The 22,702-nt window shown below is 38.7% G+C and overlaps 1 long non-coding RNA gene across 1 annotated transcript in view; it reads left to right on the plus strand.

Annotated features, from left to right (window-relative positions):
- Positions 1-21,567, plus strand: part of LOC110295470 (uncharacterized) — a 42,359-nt gene extending 20,792 nt beyond the window's left edge. Inside the window, exon 4 of the long non-coding RNA XR_002378072.2 lies at positions 21,385-21,567. This is a non-coding gene — a long non-coding RNA (uncharacterized LOC110295470). The remainder of the gene's footprint in view (positions 1-21,384) is intronic.
- The last annotated feature ends 1,135 nt before the right edge of the window (positions 21,568-22,702 follow it).

Here is a 22,702-nt window from a genome sequence, read left to right on the forward strand (position 1 = left end):
TTGGGGTGGTTTGTATTCCCAGTAAGACTCTGTAAGAGAGAACTAATTTTTTTATTCATGAGTATTTATCAACTGGGACTAACCTCTAGGTTAGCGATGGTGTCTTTTGTCTTCTTTTCCTTTCAGCACTGGGATGTCATCTGGTTTAGACTTCTGCAGTCCCTGTACATACTGCCACAGTCTCTGAGTTCATATATGTGCTGATCATGCAATCTCTGAAAGGTGTGATTTCCTTTGTGGCTTTCATCCACTCTGGGTGTTACAATCTTTCAACCTCTTCTTTCTCAGGGTTCCCTGCACTCCAATGAGTGGGATTTCGTAGAGATATACCATTTAAGACTGAATATTTCAAGGTTTCTTATTCTCTGCACATTGTCTGGCTGTGGGTCTTTGTATTTATTCCCATCTCCTGAAGGAGAAAGCTTCTTGGATGATGGCTGAGCAAGGCACTGATCTGAGTACTGCAGAATGTCATTGGGTGTTATTTTATGACTATGTTCCTTTAGCAGAACAGTAGTATTTGGTTTTCCCCTAGGTTCCTAGCATATTTATCTCAAGTGTTTGGTCACCAAAGCAGTATTGGGTATAGGTTCCATGTCATGTAATGGGACTTAAGTCCATATGAGTTTGTTACTCCCACAATTTTGTGCTACTACTACAAGAACACACCTTGTATCATTGTAGATTTGTAGCTAAATTGTTGTCTACCTTTCTTCTACTACACTGGTAATGTGCAGAACACCTTGAACACTAGTGAACCATGTATGTACCATGAACACTAGTGAACCATGTATGTACCATGAACACTAGTCTCTAGGGGTGAAGGCTATAGGTAGGAACCAGTTTGACCTCTCTGTGTTTAATGAATTATGAAGATATTGTCTTTAGTAATTGGGCCTCACCATTAATTTGTGGAGAGCCACCCTTGTCAACAGCCTGAACTGTTTGTGGGTTTCTATGGTTCCATTTTGGCAAACAAGTCAGTTAGATGTCACCCATTTGCAATACTGAAAGCTTCATTTGTTAAGATGACATATCCAGTTGAGAATATATCTTCCCCCATTATCTGGCAATTTCTTTTAAATTGCCTTCATACATGTATACATTTTAGGAAGCTTCTGACCCCTAAAATGGCCTTAGTTTTAGCATTCCATCCTCTTATTTCCTCCCTCTCTACTTCAGCCCTTGTCCAACCAGTTTGATCCTCTCATTCCATGCCATGCTCTCATTTATCTGTAACTATTCTATCCCTTCCAAGGAGATCTATCCCTCACCCATAGTCTTTTACTTTATATCTGACAGCTTTGATCTGCATAAAAAAATAGTTCATGCCACTCTCTTTTTAATGATGCTCAATCTTTAAAAACAAATGGAAAGAACAGCAAGTTATAGGTAACCAATATCCACCGAGGGTGTTCTCCAGCCTGATTCCAAACATTAAAATAACCACAGTAAACACACACATATTATTATTGAGTAATTATAAATTTGAAAATTGAATTGAATATTTTTTCTATATATGTATGCAGTCATTCTTTCAATAATGCATTGGTCAATGTTGGGCTGCATATATGATGCTATATATGGTAGAGCCTAGGCATTTTAGCCTGTACAATCTTGTCCTATGTAAGCCTACAATCAGAATGTCAAAATTGCCTCACATTATATACTACTATATCTAATTAAAAGGCTATACATTTTATTACATTTGAGATTATTTGGACATAGCTACTTAACAATAGAAATTTTAAATATTTCTTTTATTCCAGAGTTATTATAAAAGCTTTACCGAGACATAAAGGTTTCAGTGAACCAAGATCTCTTAGCATATCTTAGAACATGATCATACACATACACACACACAAACACACAAACACACACAGTCACACACAGTCACTCACACACACAGAATTGGAGGGACCTGGATAAAATATAGCACAATGGAGCATACTAACAACAGATTATGCATTCAGAAACAACATCTGTAGTTACTGTTCACTTAGGTGTCTATAGCAATGTCACCATGGATTAAATACAGTCCTAAAGTAAAGATCAGGAAAACTGTAATGTCAAACATGTTGTTAGGGCAAAGCATCAATAGAAACATAAAAACTGATGCTTAAGTCAGAAGACTATCATAGGAAGCACTGTTTCATCATGTGTGGGAAGTAAGCATAACAGGAAGGCAGGTAATATGGGCTTCAGACAGAGATATAGTTATAAATTACAACTCTTGTTGGAAAGATGAACTCAGAGCACAAGCAACAATCTCACAGGATGCTACAATCTTGGACATGTAAAAGAAAAGTTACCACGCTGTACAGGGGAAGGGATTCTAAAACATCCTATAGGTCAGGCACTAGAAGATGTCTGGTGGGAAAACAATATGGGAACTGGGCAAGCATATTCTAACTGGGGCAACACAAATGGGTTAATGCCAGTGAAACGGCTTGCTTCTGACCTTAAATCTGGAAAATGATTAAATATTGACCCTTCAAGCCTGAGTTAAATCTACTCAATGATCTTCCTTATCAGAGGGAAGTTCTGATCCCAATGGAACCATGATATCCCATCTCTACAGGTTGGCGATAGGAATGCTACAGCTTTATGACTATGATTCCAACTCTGTCATCTGTGAGAGATAGAAATTTAAATCTTGATTTCCACTTCTCTAAACAGAGAACACTACATCCCATCTCCCAGAGCTATGATAATTCAAAAAAAAGTATTTTGCCCAGTAGATGATCCTGTTGAACCCAAAGATGATCCATTCACTGGGTTCATAAAATAATTAGTTAAGATCTAGGAAAAGGTCTTTTTTTTTTTTAAATAATGTTTCTATCTTCCATCTTCCAACCCTAAGATGCATCCAAACTTCCTTGGTTGTGGAGCCCCCTATCCTTATAGACATACTGAAAGACTTTCATTTTGTACATGAAAGAATTTCTCCTTTCAGGTGCTTTTAGTATATATTTCCTTCACACTTCTCCTTGTTTTCTATGCTTTCTATTTTCCCAAGATAACACACACACACACACACAAACACACACACACACACACAGAGAGAGAGAGAGAGAGAGAGAGAGAGAGAGAGAGAGAGAGAGAGAGAGAGAGAGAGATTACTAACACTTGGTATTTTTCACTATAGAAGATAGGTTGCAATATTCTCATATTAAAAGACAGATGTTAAATATTTTAGTTTTATGAATGTTATACTTTCTGTTACACAAAGTTCTATAGGATTTATGACCTTTAAAATATCACAAGTCACTTTTTTAAAATTATTATTATTTTAATTAGGTATTTTCTTCATTTACATTTCCATGCTGTCCCAAAAGCCCCCCATACCTTCGCCCACCACTCACCTACCCACTCACTCCCACTTCTTGGCCCTAGTGTTCCCCTGTACTGAGGCATATAAAGTTTGCACGACCAATGGGCCTCTCTTTCCACTGATGGCCGACTAGGCCATCTTCTGATACATATGCAGCTAGAGACATGAGCTCTGTGGTGGGGGTGGGGGTATTGGTTAGTTCATATTGTTGTTCCACCTATAGGGTTGCAGACCCCTGTAGCTCCTTGGGTACTTTCTCTAGCTCCTCCATTGGGGGCCCTGTGATCCATCCAATAGCTGACTGTGAGCATCAACTTCTGTGATTGCTAGGCCCCAGCATAGCCTCACAAGAGACAGCTGTATCGGGTTCCTTTCAGGAAAATCTTGCTGGTGTATGCAACGGTGTTTCAATCAGCATTTGGAGGCTCGTTATTGTATGGGTCCCTGGGTATGGCAGTCTCTAGATAGTCCATCCTTTTGTCTCAGCTCCAAACTTTGTTAATGTTACTCCTTCCACGAGTGTTTTGTTCCCAATTCTAAGAAGGGGCAAAGTGTCCCCACTTTGGTCTTCGTTCTTCTTGATTTTCATGTGTTTCTCAAATTGTATTTTATATCTTCGTTATTCTAAGTTTCTGGGCTACTATCCACTTATCAGTGGGTACATATCATGTGAGTTCTTTTGTGATAGGGTTACCTCACTCAGGATGATGCTCTCCAGGCCCATCCACTTGCCTAGGAATTTCATAAATTCATTCTTTTTAATAGCAGAGTAGTAAATATACCACATTTTCTGTATCCATTCCTCTGTTGAGGGGCATCTGGGTTCTTTCAAGCTTGTGGCTATTATAAGTAAGGCTGCTATGAACATAGTGGAGCATGTGTCCTTCTTACCAGTTGGAACATCTTCTGGATATATGTCCAGGAGAGGTATTGCGGGATCCTCCAGTAGTACTATGTCCAATTTTCTAAGGAACTGCCAGACTGATTTCCAGAGTGGTTGTACAAGCTTGCAACCCCACCAACAATGGAGGAGTGTTCCTCTTTCTCCACATCCTCGACAGCATCTGCTGTCACCTGAATTTTTGATCTTAGCCATTCTGACTGGTGTGAGGTGGAATCTCAGGGTTGTTTTGATTTGCATTTCCCTGATGATTAAGGATGATGTACATTTTTTCAGGTGCTTCTCAGCCATTTGGTATTCCTCAGGTGAGAATTCTTTGTTCAGTTCTGAGCCCCATTTTTTAATGGGGTTATTTGATTTTCTGGAGTCCACCTTCTTGAGTTCTTTATATATATATTGGATATTAGTCCTCTATCTGATTTAGGATAGGTAAAGATCCTTTCCCAATCTGTTGGTGGCCTTTTTGTCTTATTGACAGTGTCTTTTGCCTTACAGAAGCCTTGCAATTTTATGAGGTCCCATTTGTCGATTCTCGATCTTACAGCACACGCCATTGCTGTTCTATTCAGGAATTTTTGCCCTGTGCCCATATCTTTTTTTTTTTTCTGTGCCCATATCTTCAAGGCTTTTCCCCACTTCCTCCTCTATAAGTTTCAGTGTCTCTGGTTTTATGTGAAGTTCCTTGATCCGCTTAGATTTGACCTTAGTACAAGGATATAGGAATGGATCAATTCACATTCTTCTACATGATAACCACCAGTTGCGCCAGCACCATTTGTTGAAAATGCTCTTTTTTTCCACTGGAAAGATCAAGTGACCATAGGTATGTGGGTTCATTTCTGGGTCTTCAATTCTATTCCGTTGGTCTACTTGTCTGTTGCTATACCAGTACCATGCCGTTTTTATCACAATTGCTCTGTAGTACAGCTTTAGGTCAGGCATGGTGATTCCACCAGAGGTTCTTTTATCCTTGAGAAGAGTTTTTCTATCCTAAGTTTTTGTTATTCCAGATGAATTTGCAGTTTCTCTTTCTAATTCCTTGAACAATTGAGTTGGAATTTTGATGGGGTTGCGTTGAATCTGTAGATTGCTTTTGGAAAGTGTTTTAGTCAGGGTTTCTATTCCTGCACAAACATCATGACCAAGAAACAAGTTGGGGAGGAAAGGGTTTATTCGGCTTACACTTCCATACTGCTGTTCATAACCAAAGGAAGTCAGGACTGGAAGCAGGTCAGAAAGCAGGAGCTGATGCAGAGGCCATGGAGGGATGTTCTTTACTGGCTTGCCTCCCCTGGCTTGCTCAGCCTACTCTCTTATAGAACCCAAGACTACCAGCCAGGGATGGTCCCACCCACAGGGGCCTTTCCCCCTTGATCACTAATTGAGAAAATGCCTTACAGTTGGATCTCATGGAGGCATTTCCTCAACTGAAGCTCCTTTCTCTGTGATAACTCAGCTGTGTCAAGTTGACACAAAAATAGCCAGTACAGAAAGAAAGCCATTTTTACTATATTGATGCTGCCAATCCTTGAGCATGGGAGATCATTCCATCTTCTGAGATTTTCTTTAATTTCTTTCTTCGGAGTCTTGAAGTTCTTATCATACAGATCTTACACTTCCTTAGTTAGAGTCACACCAAGGTATTTTATATTATTTGTGACTATTGAGAAGAGTGTTGTTACCCTAATTTCTTTCTCAGCCTGTTTATCCTTTGTGTAGAGAAAGGCCATTGACTTGTTTGAGTTAATTTTATATCCAGCTACTTCATTGAAGCTGTTTATCAGGTTTAGGTGTTCTCTGGTGGAATTTTTAGGCTCAGTTATATATACTGTAATATCATCTGCAAAAAGTGATATTTTGACTTCTTCCTTTCCAATTTGTATCCCCTTGATCTCCTTTTGTTGTCTAATTACTCTGGCTAGGACTTCAAGTACAATGTTGAATAGGTAGGGCGAAAGTGGGCAGCCTTGCTCAGTTCTGATTTTAGTGGGATTGCTTCCAGCTTCTCACCATTTACTCTGATGTTGGCTACTGATTTGCTGTAGATTGCTTTTACCATGTTTAGGTATGGGCCTTGAATTCCTGATCTTTCCAAGACTTTTATCATGAATGGGTGTTGGATCTTGTTAAATGCTTTCTCCGCATCTAAGGAGATGATCATGTGGTTTTGTCTTTGAGTTTGTTTATATAATGGATTACGTTGATGGATTTCTGTGTGTTAAACCAACCCTGCATCTCTGGAATGAAAGCTACTTGGTCAGGATGGATGTTGTTTTGATGTGTTCTTGGATTCGTTTAGCAAGAATTTTATTGAGTGTTTTTGCATCAATATTCATAAGAAAATTGGTCTGAAGTTCTCTAACTTTGTTGGGTCTTTCTGTGGTTTAGGTATCAGAGTAATTGTGGCTTCACAGAATGAATTGGTTAGAGTACCTTCTTCTTTTATTTTGTGGAATAGTTTGTGAAGAACTCGAATTAGATCTTCTTTGAAGATCTGATAGAACCCTGTACTAAACCCATCTGGTCATGGGCTTTTTTTGGTTGGCAGACTATTAATGACAGCTTCTATTTCTTTAGGGGATATAGCACTGTTTAGATCATTAACCTGATACTGATTTGACTTTGTTACATGGTATCTGTCTAGAAATTAGTCCATTTCATCCATGTTTCCCACTTTTGTTGAGTATAGCCTTTTGTAGAAGAATATGATTGTGTTTTGGATTTCTTCAGGATCTGTTGTTATGTCTCCCTTTTCATTTCTGTTTTGTTAATTAGGATGCTGACCCTGTGCCCTCTAGTGAGTGTGGCTAAAGGTTTATCTATCTTGTTGGTTTTTTCAAAGAACCAGCTCCTCGTTTGGTTGATTCTTTGAATAGTTCTTCTTATTTCCACTTGGTTGATTTCGCCCCTGAGTTTGATGAGTTCCTGCTGTCTACTCCTCTTGGGTGAATTTGCTTTTTTTTTTTTTTGTTCTAGAGCTTTCAGGTATGATGTCAAGCTGCTAGTGTGTGCTCTCTCTAGTTTCTTTTTGGAGCTACTCAGAGCTATGTGTTTTCCTTTTAGAAATGCTTTCATTGTGTCCAATAGTTTAGGTATGTTCTGGCTTCATTATCATTAAACTTTAAAAAGTCTTTACTTTCTTTCTTTATTCCTTCCTTGGCCAAGGTATCATTGAGGAGAGTGTTGTTCAGTTTCCATGTGAATGTTGGCTTTCTATTATTTATGTTGTTGAAGATCAGCCTTATTCCATGGTGATCTGATAGGATGCATCGGACAATTTCAATATTTTTGTATCTGTTGAGGCCTGTTTTGTGATCAATGATATGGTCAGTTTTGGAGAATTTGCAATGAGGTGCTGAGAAGAAGGTATATCCTTTTGTTTTAGGATAAAATGTTCTTAATGTTCTTTTTTTTTTTTTTTTAACAAGTGATCTTAGTAACCAAGTCATCTCTCCAAGCCCTGTTGATATTTCTTTTTTTTTAATATTTTTTTTATTACGTATTTTCCTCAATTACATTTCCAATGCTATCCCAAAAGTCCCCCATACACCACCCCCCTGCCCACTTCCCTACCCACCAATTACAATACTTTGGGCCTGGCATTCCCCTGTACTGGGGCATATAAAGTTTGCAAGTCAAATTGGCCTCTCTTTCCAGTGATGGCCAACTAGGCCATCTTTTGATACATATGCAGCTAGAGACAAGAGCTCCGGTGTACTGGTTAGTTCATAATGTTGTTGTACCTATAGGGTTGCAGATCCCTTTAGCTCCTTGGGTACTTTCTCTAGCTCCTCCATTGGGAGCCCTGTGATCCATCCAATAGATGACTGTGAGCATCTACTTCTGAGTTTGATAGGCCCCGGTATAGTTTCACAAGAGACAGCTATATCTGGGTCCTTTCAGCAAAACCTTGCTAGTGTATGCAATGGTGTCAGCGTTTGAAAGATGATTATGGGATGGATCCTTGGATATGACACTCTTTAGATGGTCCATTCTTTCGTCACAGCTCCAAACTTTGTCTCTGTAACTCCTTCCCTGGGTGTTTTGTTCCCAATTCTAAGAAGGGGCACCGTGTCCACATTTTGGTCTTCATTTTTCTTGAGTTTCATGCGTTTAGCAAATTGTCTCTTATATCTTGGGTATCCTAAGTTTTGGGCTAATATCCACTTATTAGTGAATACATATTGTGTGAGTTCCTTTGTGATTGTGTTACCTCACTAAGGATGATGCCCTCCAGGTCCATCTATTTGCCTAGGAATTTCATGAATTCATTCTTTTTAATAGCTTAGTAGTACTCCATTGTGTAAATGTACCACATTTTCTGTATCCATTCCTCTGTTGAGGGGCATCTGGGTTATTTCCAGCTTCTGGCTATTATAAATAAGGCTGCTATGAACATAGTAGAGCATGTGTCCTTCTTACCGATTGGGGCATCTTCTGGATATATGCCCAGAAGCGGTATTGCTGGATCCTCTGGTAGTACTATGTCCAATTTTCTAAGGAACTGCCAGACTGATTTACAGAGTGGTTGTACAAGCTTGCAATCCCACCAACAATGGAGGAGTGTTCCTCTTTCTCCACATCCTTGCCAGCATCTGCTGTCACCTGAATTTTTGATCTTAGCCATTCTGACTGGTGTGAGGTGGAATCTCAAGGTTGTTTTGATTTGCATTTCCCTGATGATTAAGGATGTTGAACATTTTTTTCAGGTGCTTCACAACCATTCGGTATTCCTCAGGTAAGAATTCTTTGTTCAGTTCTGAGCCTCATTTTTAATGGGGTTATTTGATTTTCTGTAGTCCACCTTGTTGAGTTCTTTATATATATTGGATATTAGTCCCTTATCTGATTTAGGATAGGTAAAGATCCTTTCCCAATCTGTTGGTGGTCTTTTTGTCTTATTGAAGGTGTCTTTTGCCTTGCAGAAGCTTTGCAGTTTCATGAGGTCCCATTTGTCAATTCTTGATCTAACAGCACAAGCAAGTGCTGTTCTATCAGGAATTTCTCCCCAGTGCCCATATCTTCAAGGCTTTTCCCCACTTTCTCCTCTATAAGTTTCAGTGTCTCTGGTTTTATGTGAAGTTCCTTGATCCACTTAGATTTGACCTTAGTACAAGGAGATAGGAATGAATTGATTCGCATTCTTCTACATGATAAAAACCAGTTGTGCCAGCACCATTTGTTGAAAATGCTGTCTTTCTTCCACTGGATGGTTTTAGCTCCCTTGTCAACGATCAAGTGACCATAGGTGTGTGGGTTCATTTCTGGGTCTTCAATTCTATTCCATTGGTCTACTTATCTGTCAGTATACCAGTACCATGCAGTTTTTATCACAATTGCTCTGTAGTAAAGCTTTAGGTCAGGCATGGTGATTCCACCAGAGGTTCTTTTATCTTTGAGAAGAGTTTTTGGTATCCTAGGTTTATTGTTATTCTAGATGAATTTGCAGATTGCTCTTTCTAATTCGTTGAAGAATTGAGTTGGAATTTTGATGGGGTTGCATTGAATCTGTAGATTGCTTTTGGCAAGATAGCCATTTTTACAATGTTGATCCTGCCAATCCTTGAGCATTTGAGATCTTTCCGTCTTCTGAGATCTTCTTAAATTTCTTTCTTCAGAGACTTGAAGTTTTTATTATACAGATTTTTCACTTCCTTAGTTAGAGTCACGCCAAGATATTTTATATTATTTGTGACTATTGAGAATGGTGTTGTTTCCCTAATTTCTTTCTCAGCTGTTTATTCTTTGTGTAGAGAAAGGCCCTTGACTTGTTTGAGTTAATTTTATAGTTTAACGATAAAATGTTCTGTCGATATCTGTTAAATTCATTTGTTTCATAACTTCTGTTAGATTCACTGTGTTCCTGTTTAATTTCTGTTTCCACGATCTGTCCATTGATGAAAGTGGTGTGTTGAAGTCTCCCTATTATTGTGTTAGGTGCAATGTGTGCTTTGAGCTTTACTAAAGTTTCTTTAATGAATGTGGTTGCCCTTGCATTTGGACCATAGATATTCAGAATTGAGAGTTCCTCTTGGAAGATTTTGCCTTTGATGAGTATGAAGTGCCCCTCCTTGTCTTTTTTGATAACTTTAGCTTGGAAGTTGATTTTCTTAGATAATACAATGGCTACTCCAGCTTGTTTCTTCAGACCATTTGCTTGGAAAATTGTTTTCCCGCCTTTCATTCTGAGGTAGTGTCTGTCTTTTTCCCTGAGATGTGTTTCCTTTAAGCAAAAAAATGTTAGGTCCTGTTTGTGTAGCTAGTCTGTTAGTCTATGTCTTTTTAATTGGGGAATTGAGTCCATTGATATTCAGAGATATTAAGAAAAAGTAGTTGTTGCTTCCTATTATTTTTGTTGTTAGAGTTGGCATTCTGTTCTTGTGGCTGTCTTCTCTTTTAGGTTTGTTGAAGGATTACTTTCTTGCTTTTTCTAGGACTTGGTTTCCATCCTTGTGTTGGTTTTTTTTTCTGTTATTATCCTTTGAAGGGCTGGATTCGTGGAAAGATAATGTGTGAATTTGGTTTGGTCGTGGAATACTTTGGTTTCTCCATCTATGGTAATTTAAAGTTTGGCTGGGTATAGTAGCCTGGGTTGGCATTTGTGTTCTCTTAGTGTCTGGATGACATCTGTCCGGGATCTTCTGGCTTTCATAGTCTCTGGTGAAAAATCTGGTGTAATTCTGATAGGCCTGCCTTTATATGTTACTTGACCTTTTCCTTTACTGCTTTTAATATTCTATCTTTATTTAGTGTGTTTGTTGTTCTGATTATTATGTGTTGGGAGGAATTTCATTTCTGGTCTAGTCTATTTGGATTTCTGTAGGCTTCTTGTATGTTCATGGGCATCTCTTTCTTTAGGTTTGCGAAGTTTTCTTCTATAATTTTGTTGAAGATATTTGCTGGCCCTTTAAGTTGAATATCTTCATTCTCATCTATACCTATTATCCGTAGGTTTGGTCTTCTCATTGTGTCCTGGATTTCCTGGATGCTTTGAGTTAGGATCTTTTTGCATTTTACTTTTTCTTTGATTGTTGTGCCCATGTTCTCTATGGAATCTTCTGCACCTGAGATTCTCTCTTTCATCTCTTGTACTCTGTTGCTGATGCTCGCATCTATGGTCCCAGATTTCTTTCCTAGGATTTCTATCTCTAGAGTTGCCTCACTTTGGGTTTTCTTCATTGTGTCTACTTCCCTTTTTAGGTCTAGTATGGTTTTGTTCATTTTGATCACCTGTTTGGATGTGTATTCCTGTTTTTCTTTAAGGACTTGTAACTCTTTAGCAGTGTTCTCCTGTATTTCTTTAAGTGATTTATTAAAGTCCTTCTTGATGTCGTCTACCATCATCATGAGATATGCTTTTAAATCCGGGTCTAGATTTTGAGGTGTGTTGGGGTACCCTGGACTGGCTGAGGTGGGAGTGCTTGGTTCTAATGATGGTGAGTGGTCTTGGTTTCTGTTAGTAAGATTCTTTCGTTTGTCATTTGCCATCTGGTAATCTCTGGAGTTAGTTGTTATAGCTGTCTCTGTTTAGTGCTTGCTCCTCTTGTGATTTTGTTAGCCTCTATCAGCAGACCTGGGAGACTAACTCTCCCCTGAGTTTCAGTGTTTAGAGCACTGTCTGCAGGCAAGCTCTCCTCTTGCAGGGAAGAAGCACAGATATCTGGCATTCAGACATGCTTCCTGGCTGAAGATGAAGGCCCGAAACAGGGCCTGTCCCAGAAGCTGTTAGCTTCTGTAGTCCAAACTCTCACCTGCACAGACTAGTCTCGGAGGGATCTGGCAACCAAGATGGCTCTCCAGGGTGCTCCGGCAAAGCCCTCCAGGACACCTATCCTCTGGCAGGGAAGGTGCCTTGATGTCTGGAGCCGGAAATGGGGTCTGCCTCAGAAGCTGTGTGACTTCTGCCTGTCCCAGAAGTTCTTAGCTTCTGTAGTCCACACTTTCACCTGCTCAGTCTAGTCTTGGAGGGACACAAGTCATTTTCATCACATGGATATTTAAAGAGGAAAATTTGGTTCAGATTTTGTGGTCTTGGACATACTTTACTAACCAGAGGTCCCAGAAAGTTATGAGGGTTGAACAAAGAAAAGAAGTAATAACAAAGAGTATTAGTGAAAATGCAGTGACATACAATGACACCTGCCAGATGCAACCTATGGTCATGAAAAGAAAAAAATAGCTAGCAGTGTGCTACTAACTGCCAGGCTCTATTTTAAGTTCCCTCCTTATAAATACACATTTAAGCAATATAGACAGTGAAGGCCATCGATTCCTCCTTTTATAGATGGAGAGGTGGGGCACAGAAATACTGTGGAACTTTATCAAGGTCAAACAGCTGGGGAAAGGACACCTTGTGCCTGAAACTAGGGAAGTGTTGTGTAGTATTGTTGATTTTGTCCTTACGCATTGAACTCTAAGCTACTTTCTCCTTTCCTCTGTTGTTTAAACATCTTTTCCAGTAATGTGTGCAAGTCTTGAACCCATAACCCATCCTTTTTCATCAGTAACAGGTGTCTGAAGTAATAAGCTCTGGAGATAATCAGAAAGGAAGAGATTGGCCAGAAATTTAAAGTATTTAAACATTATAGAGAATGAGTGCTAAAGCCCCCATCTTATGCAGTATAAATAGTAAAAATTATAGCTTTTCAATAATGGCCAGAAATGTTGGCCAGGGCATTTTTTGGTTTTCTCTTATGATGGCAGTGTGTTCAATTCATAGAAATTTGGTTAATGGTGAGTACTCTCAACCAAAGAGTCAAAAGATACATATTTTATACCTTATTTCCAGTATTTCATCTTTCATTCTTTTATTTCTCTCTGGCTTTTATATGTTTTATCCAGAATATAAACCTCAAATAGAGATTCCATGGTCATCATAATAAACTGAAATCTTTCGAATTTATAAAGTACTTAAAATGCACAAATGCATGTATTGACATTTTATTTGGAGATAATGTTAAGATTACAGAAATTGAGTAAATTGTGGAAAATTACATCACACAGCTGGTAAAGCATTGAGGCCAGGTCTCAAATCTGTGCACAGGCAATGAGCTCACTGCAGTCTCCATGTGTGATATGCACATGTGTGTGACCTATGGAGTAAACTGTGATCTTACAGAGCTGGAAATTCCACCAGACCTGACAATGAGTTCAGATCCCCCAGCTAAACATCTGACTGGCACGTTACATCAGCTTCCCATACCTTAGATTTGCCAGCTGTGATGTGAGGTTATTTAAGTAGACATAAAACTATATGACAGACAGCATATGCATCAAGTTCATTTCAGTGAAAAGCATTGAAAGTTTACCTCTTTGCTTCACTTTAAAAGTGATAAATCACATTGTATACAGAAAGAGAATGAGGGTGTATGGGCTCAGCTTTGCCTGTTGCAAAGTTCTTGCTTTGCCCAGTAGGTGGCACTACCTGTGCAATCTCAGGATCTGCCAGGAAAAGCTGCTATGGGTCTGTTAGGACTGATATGGTCAAGTCTGTGACCTTGAGGCATATGTCTAGCTCTCTCTCTCTCTCTCTCTCTCTCTCTCTCTCTCTCTCTCTCTCTCTCTCTCACTGGCCTTCAAAGCACTGTCGAATGTATGATGAAGTACTGGCTGATTATAGCTAGTTTGTAAATTTACCTAGATTTTGCTACTTGGTTCGGGGATTTTCTGGGATGTTTATGAGTTAGTCAGCATTATAGAATACCTTTCTTTTCCTTTCTTTTATTGTTTGGTTTTATTGCTGTTGTTGCCTTTGTTGTTTTGTTTTGTGTTTTTTCAATTAATTATTTTATTTACATCCCAAATGTTGTCCCCCCTCGGTCCCTTTCCTAGCTTTCTTCACCCCATTTCCCCTCAGGTTTGCCTCTGAGAAGATGCCCCCGAGGGACATCCCCCTTCCATTGAGCATCAAATATCTTGGATTAGGCATATTCTCTCCCACTGAGACTAGACAAGGCCAAGGCTGTCCTCTGCTATATATGTGCCTGGGCCTCAGGCCAGCAGGTATGCTCTTTGGTTGGTGGTTTAGTTTCTAGGAGCTCCCTGGGGTCCTGGTTAGTTGAAAGCATTGGTCTTCCTATTGGGTTGCCATACCCTGGGTGTTCCTTCCCCTTCAGCTCCCTTTCAAATTTGAAATTACACCTGTGCTTGGACTGTTGAAGGCTACTGTGCATACTGCATGATGGACTGAAGTGATTGGGAGGCAGTCAGTGTGATCTGTATCCCACCAGTTGCAATGTTTTCCTCTGATATAACAAGTGAGCAGACTTTCACTTTACCACTATCTCTGACCAGCTTACTATTGATTTCTCAATAAGAGATGCCAAATCTCTTTCCCCAAGAAGCCCACAGAATCCTCAAATTTACTTGCAGCCATTCTTGTTCACCAAGAAGCAGTTATGTTGAGTTGAATCTTCATTTCTACCTCTATTTTTCCAGAGCAAGACTGTTAAAGATTTAATTATTAGTTCAACCTTAAAACTTAGCATTTGAGACAATGAAGAATATAATTCACTTACTCAGAGTTCTGAGGGGGATATCTGAATGTCCCATCACTTGCCAAAGGAAAGGAGTAAAAACATCTGTTGTAAAAAGCAAACAGATGTGTTAATTATGTGACCAAGGCAAATCATTTAAGCAAACATAGCTGGAGCTGCAAGGTAAATTATGCATTATTGGTAAACAAATCTTTCAGAAACTCATCAGCAATGCCTGGTGTCAGAAAAGCATGGAACACAGTAACTAGACTCCAGTTGTGTGAAGATGAGTGATGTCTGTGGGTCAGTTTCCAGATGGAAGGTCAGAATGGGGTCATCAGGCTGGCTTGTTTGTTCGCATCAATCTGGAGACAAATAATAAATAAACAAAGGCTGGGGTACTAGAAAGCCAGTGGCAAGGAGTGTGTGCAGGTGGTATCTGCTCAGAGAGCAGCAGGGAGGACATGGAGATGATGCCATTGGTGATGCTATCCCACGAAGTTTAAGATGATATTGATGTTTACAATAAGACTCTATTAAAGGCGGGATCAGTGTGGGATCATACAGCAACCACATATTTTTCACTTTCTGGCCATTTTAATAACACATATAAATTGTGTGAACTATCAGTTTCATCATGGCATTTTCAAGTAACATATGTACAATATAACTTGATCATAATAACCCTCAATAACATATCTCAGCTAAGTAATACATGGATTTACCCAAAACATTTTCAAATTAAGGGTGAAGAGATGTCTCAGTAGTTACAAGTATTTATCCTTGAAGAGGATCAAAATTCAATTTCCAGAACCCACATTGCTATGTACAATCACCTGTAATTGCAGATCCAGGGACTGCAACAACCTCTGCTGGATTCCACAGGCAGTGTTACTAACACATATATTCATGCACGTGTGCACCTACACACACACACACACATATACTATACAGGGTTGGGGTTATAATTACAATAGGACTAAACCTAAGAACAATGCTTAAGTTTCCCACTATACTTGAAGAACATAATTATAAACATTGTCTTGCAGTTTCTTCTAGTTTTACACACAGCTCCAAAACTTTATAGAGATGCCTGAGCTTCCACTGTCTAACTGGATCCTCATATATCTGCCTCTAGGAAGCTATTTGTAACTTGTAAATCATTAGAGCTACCTCTGCTGTGCTGATGAACCTTGTCTGACTGTGCTTTTTAACCCAGCTTCATTCTCTTGACACGGTTTTTAAGGATTTATTTTTATTTATGTGTATATATCACTTGTGAGTGTTTGCCACGCCACATGTGTGCTGGTGCCACAGAGGCCAGAGAGAGAATTGGATCTCCGGGAACTGGAATCACAGGCAGTTGTAAACCACTTACTATGGAAACTTTGAAACTGAATCCAGGCCCTCTGCAACAGCAGCAAGTGCTCTTAACTATTGAGCCATCACTCCAGCCTTAGACATGCATTTAATTAGTTAGGACAGACTTAAAATATTTGCAAATTATCTTCTTTTGGCTTCAAAACTGAAATTTAGTTCACTGACTGTATCCTTGTGGCATGAGGAGGTCCTGAAGTTAAAGAAGGGTAATACTATTTACACCATAGTCATTAGAGGGTTTGAGAGCAAGAGATGTTCTTTTCCCACCACAAAAGGCAAACTAACAAACCCACAATCCCTACAGGCTCACAATAAAATCATAATACCTTAACTAGCCCAGGGCCCCCTCCAACATCCCTGAATAAACTGACATAAAAGTCTATTTGTAACTTTGCCAGTCACGTTTATATTCCCACCCCCTGTCCTTCCTCCACTGTTTTCCATCTGATGTATATCATGGCTGCCTGTCTGCTCATAGAACACTCACCTTCATTTACCCTCGAGATTTCAGTCAGAGTTTTCCTGGCCTTAATTGTGCTAGATAAACCTGATCTTCACTTCTACCACATAAGGAGAACACATTAAGGTATCTTACAGGTAACAATGTAAAGATTCATTGTAATTTGATTATGCCCCTGCTGTGTTATAACACAGACACTATGCTGTCTTCTCTTCCACTTTCTCTGATGAAGTTGAGCAATCTCTCAGAGATTGGTGTTTATGTCCCTATGAACCATCTCACTTGCAGCCCACAGATTTGTGTATAAGTAATGTGCTTCTATAAATATGATTGGAGGGCTATTAGTTCTCTTTAATGCATATTTATTCTTTCATAATTTCACATACATATAGAGGTACATATCAATGTGTATATAAATATGATAATAATGATGAGCCTAGATGAGCCCAGACTAGCCTTGAACTCTGGTTGTATTCCAGAATGGCTCTGAACCATGATCCACCAACTTATCCTCTAGTTTGCTAAGGACAAATTTAGGAAGTTCTTCTTTAGTGAGTTTGGTCATCCATTCTTCCCCTTCCCTGACATTATGTACAACTTCCTTATCTCTTCACATTATGCTAGCACCCTGAGTCTCAAGATGACCCTCTCCTTACCCACACTCTACTTTGTCAACATCATACAACTATTGCACTGGTGAGCTGGGAAGTGGGGACATAATGCAAATTGACCTAGGATATTTTTTCCTGCAAATCGACTTTGTGTTCTGGGATAATTTTTTCATGTTTCTGGGATTAATATCATGCCCAAAGGCAACTTGGAGAGTGATGCTGTGAACCATTAAGGCTACTCTAATCTCTCCAGCAGCAGCAGAGCAAGTTCCTCACTGCCTGTCTCAATGTTCTGAGTTCCCAAAGGAAAGACCTTCAATTTTAATATGCCTTAAAGAGATCAATGGCTGGGCAACCCCAAACATCCACATTTCTAACACCTCCATTCTGATACTCCTGAGTTATTAATTACTAAAATCTATATTTCCATTTTTTCCATCTTTGACCCAATTGAGGCAGAAGACTGGGGTCACACTTCTCTGGCTCTCTTACATGATTGGTATGTTCTCTTTTCTGCAGCTTCCAAGCCTGGATCTTATTCCTTTCATAGCAGGGCAGTTCTCCTTTCTCCCCATATGGCAATTCTCCTTCTCTCCTGGCCCCTTTGTCCAGGAGTCTTAAAGTCCCTCCTCTGTCTCTCTGCCCAGCCATTAGCCAGAGACAACTTTATTTACCAATCAGAACTAACTGGAGGTAGGGACCCTCTGTCTTATATACTGATTCTCATGCAGTTCTGAGAACCCAAGTAACATAATGCAAGCATTAGCTGAAATCCACAACAGGGGAGGGAAAAAGTTTATTTAAGCTTACAGGTTACATAAAGTTCATTATCAAGGGACATCAGTCCAGGAACTGAAGCAGAAATTGAAAGAGAAACCATAGAGGAATAGTCTTACTGGCTCATTAGCCTGCTGGTTTGCTTAGCCTGTTTCCTTGTACAACCCATGACTATCTGTATAGAGATGGGACCACAAACTATATAGTTGGGCCCTCACATATCAATCATTAATCAAAATGATTTGTATAAAACCAGAACAATTTAGGCAATTCTCCTACTATGACATCCTCAGATAACTCTTGGCTTCCTAGCAGACATAGCAATGGACCATAGAATTCAGAAGAAAATTAAGTAAATGATAGTGGTGTTACCTAACCCAGAATACTTTGGGGACAGTAATGCTATATCTATGAGCTTGTATGAGCTCGGGGTCTGAATATCCCCCCTCCAGTAGTAATTAATAGGTAACGACTCTATCACATTATAATAGTATTTGAAGATGGGCCTTTGGCAAGTAGTTAGCTAGTGTACATAACATCCTTATGATGAGATTTATCCCCTTCTGAGAAGAGATGTAAAAGATGACACCCTCCTATATTTTTTCTTTCTCCTCTACTGTATGAATTTATAAAAAATTGAGATATAAGATAAAAAGCAGATGAATTTCTAGTTCTTGAGTTTTCCAGTTACCAGAATTAAATATTTTGCTGGGAAAGAGCATCAAGCTTGTTATCAAGTTTCATTCACTTTACAATCTCTCTCAGCAGTGAGATTCTGAATATGCAAGCTTCCTGGCAAATGTTACATGACTTAATCAAAAATACTATCAGGTAATATTAACAGCTTTGATGAATTAGCACATGCAGGTGCATGAGGAAAAACAGATACTTACACATTTCAGTGAAGTTATGGGTAGTAGGTGGTAGTTGGAATAATAATTATTGATAGAGATTGGCACTATTAGGAAGTGTGGCCTTGCTGGAAGAAGTGTGTCACTGGGCATGGGTTTTGAGGTTTCAGGTGCTCAGGTCAAGCTCAGTGTCACTCTATATTCCTGTTGCCTGCCTCAGCTCTCTCTCCAACACCATGTCTGCATACATGCTGCCATGCTTTGTGACATGATAATAATGGACTAAACCTTTGAGTTGTAAGCCATGTTCAATTAAATGTTTCCCTTTATAAGATTTTGCCATGGTCATGGTGTCTTTTTTTTTTTTTTTTTTTTTACAGAAATAAAACCCTAACTAAGATGCCCTATAAAAAAGGTAGAATAGAATAGTATTCATATTAATAGAACACTTATGCTGAAAATTTCCAGACCTGCTTTATATCCTTGCTCTATCATTATCTAATTCATCTGGCTTTGAAAAAAGACTCAATATTTTTGGCACTCAGTTCTTATCATATCTTAAACTCTTCTATAATACTTACTGTGATTTATATGAGATAGATCATACCAGTGATTGCTATGAGATGTTTGTATGTCTAACTCCTGAATTTAAATCTCTATGGATATGTCTATTTTCAGCCACTGGTTTTTCAAGTGTCCAGTTATGTTAAGAAAGGTGATGTGGATGATACTTTGTTAAATATGACCTGCAATTTCATAGGATGTGTCTTAGTCAGGGTTTCTATTCCTGCACAAACATCATGACCAAGAAGCAATTGGGGAGGAAAGGGTTAATTCAGCTTACACTTCCATACTGCTGTTCATCACCAAAGGAAGTCAGGACTGGAACTCAAACAGGTCAAAAAGCAGGAGCTGATACAGAGCCATGGAGGGATGTTACTTACTGGCTTGCTCAACCTGCTCTCTCATAGAACCCAAGACTACCAGCCTAGGGATGGTCCCACCCACAATGGGCCCTTCCCCCTTAATTACTAATTGAGAAAATGCCTTACAGCTGGATCTCATGGAGGCACTTTCCCAAATGAACCTCCTTTCTCTGTGATATCTCCAGCTTGTGTCAAGTTGACACACAAAACCAGCCAGTACAGGATGCAAAAGCTATGTAGAGACACCTACATGTCAAACAGAGAATAAAAGAGAAATTATCCCTAAGCTCTGCTTGGTTCACAATTGAGAGAAATTCTTCTCTTCGTCATTCAGTCCATGATGCTATGCTATGCAGACCTTCTCAGGTAATAGAATAATCATAAGTACACCCAGTTCAGACATAGGCTTCTAAGATATAATAGTTCTACATGTATACCACAGTATAATTACAAATAAAAATTTTAATTTGAATATATGAATTACTGGCTAGAGATAACTCCTTGCATACAAAGCTCTAGATAATATCTTTCTGAAATTAATTTCTTAAATTAGTCTTTCTATCTTTTTTGCATTGAATATTTGTTTCAAATACTTTCAGGGTAATGGACATATTTTACCTTTTCTTGTTTTTCTTTCTCAATGTTTGGTGAAATCTTTAAAACCAAAAGCTAAACTCAGATTGAAGGAGAATACATAGCCAAGCTCCTTTCCTCAAAAGATGGCAGTGTGGTTGTCAACAGGAGTGATGGATAGAGCACCCAGGTTGGTGTAGAGACTGAAAAAGCTGTCCTGGGAGATCCAATGGCGCCAACAGTAAAACCCTGCCTTAGAAAACACATTTTAGAAGACATGAGACATAGCCCTTGCTGCTATTCAACTACTACCACACTCTTGGCTAACAGTGACTTCTTCACACCTACCTCTCCACCCGATCCTTAAAGCTCAGGCAAAACTACAGACTTATTTTTCATCATTCTAGACTGGTATCCAGTTCCAACTGGATGAAATTCTTGTCATGTAGTGCAAAAAAGTGTTCTTTCCAGCACCCAGGAGCGATAAAATACACCCATGGATTCCAGCGACAAACACGTAAAGCCAAAACAGATGGCAGAACGGAGATCTAGAACCAGACCTCCTCATCCCAAGTTTTCTTTGAGGCAGATTGGTGTAATTCCAAATGGATAACTGGGGCTCATAATATGTATATCTGGATTGTATAAGTTTTAAGCTGATAAAAATAGGTATTATTAATGTACTTTTCTGAGATGCAACAGAAAAGGCTCCTTTTTTCTTTTAACAATTGCCATTTTCATGGTCAAAAAAACATTATTTGCATTAAATAACTCTAGATGTGAGGAATGTACTTTTTATTTTATTTATATTTTCATTGAATTTATTGTTGAACAGATAATTGTCGGTATTGGAATCTTAAAATCTTAGCTATGAATCTTTGCTTTCTCATCGTCAGCATTTATAGATGTGATCCATGGAATTTAAATATCAGTGTCCTCTGTTGTAAAATTAAACCAAGACACTGTGATATTTTGAATAACTAACTTACTGTTTCTGTCTCTGTCTCTCTGTGTGCATGTGTGTGTGTGCTATAACTTATTGCTTTAAAAATGATGCTTTTTATTGAGATTGTATATCTATGTTCCATTTTTGCAGGGGAAGATATCTGTCCACACTATATTTCATGATTGCCTTTATCTTCTCTAGCAAGACTCAGAAATATCACAGTGATCACAAACATTTGTTGGAGTGGATATTGGAAAATATGAGCAGCTACTTTATGGATTTAAAATTGTCCCCAAGAGACATTCCAGCATTTTGTTGTGTCATTTGGCTTCATCACAACCCAACTGCATTTCACTGCCTACCATGTTGAAAAGTGAAATGGAACAAGAACAAAATAAACTCTGGTCCAAAGTATATACTGGAGTCACTCAGTTATTCATTCTAAGTAGCCCAAGGCTTCATCTCTTCTGTGCCAAAACAACCAGTCTCTTCAGACATGGCATCTCAAACACTGTTCATTGCCATTAGGTATATACAATTAACCTGAGTCCATAAATCATGGCTTTGCTGTTTCATCTTTATCTGTTCCTGCATTTTTAATGTTGATGGCAAGCTCTGTTGAGTTATTAAAACGAAAAGCTTGACCAGAATTGTATTTCTATTATCTGTATTTTTGCCTAGGTAGTTCTTGAGAACCAATAATTTTACTTGTGTACATGTTAAGGATTTACTATGGACCTATAGTCTAATCATTTCCAAAAAGGATTTAGCTCTGATACAGTAAATTATGAACCAAGTTTTATAAGTTTCACTATAATTAAAATAATGGTCACATTCAAAGGAAGGGGGGATGAGCTGCAAATTAATGCAAGGTTTTAAATGTTTGGGGGATTAAAAATTTAAATTGCACAGCTCAATTTTGCTAATATTGAAATGCATAATTTGAAACACTGGCAGACTCAATAAAGAGGATTCAAATGCAATAGAAAGTTTTAAACTTTCCTCCAACTGATTGTGAATATAAATCATTCAGGAAGCTCATTTTAAATACAGTCTTGGTTCCTTTCCCAAGGATTCTGACTCAACAAGTTTGATATAGAAATATTGTTGGAGAAAGATTCCAGATGTTGCTGATTATCTTAACTGCAAATTAAGTTACAATGTGCTCCCTACTCCATCCATTTCTGCCCTCCTGCTGTTACTACCATATTCATCCTTCTGACCTTAGATGATGTTGCCTCAGAATCTTGTAATAACCCCTATCCTTACCATATTTGAAGGTCCTAACATTGAATATAAAATAACTGTGTGCTCGGTGATAATGTTAACAATAAAGACATATATAAGAATGAAGTTTATTTTGCTAAGATTCAGGCAAGAGAAGAAAAAGGGGAGACAAATAGTGAATGAGATTTATTAATCCATGCAAGCCTTACAGAACCAGGGGGCTCAGATGAAGTCCAGCATT

The sequence above is a fragment of the Mus caroli genome, unplaced genomic scaffold, assembly GCF_978045245.1.
Source record: "Mus caroli unplaced genomic scaffold, Mus_caroli_1 scaffold_4, whole genome shotgun sequence".
NCBI lineage: Eukaryota > Metazoa > Chordata > Mammalia > Rodentia > Muridae > Mus > Mus caroli.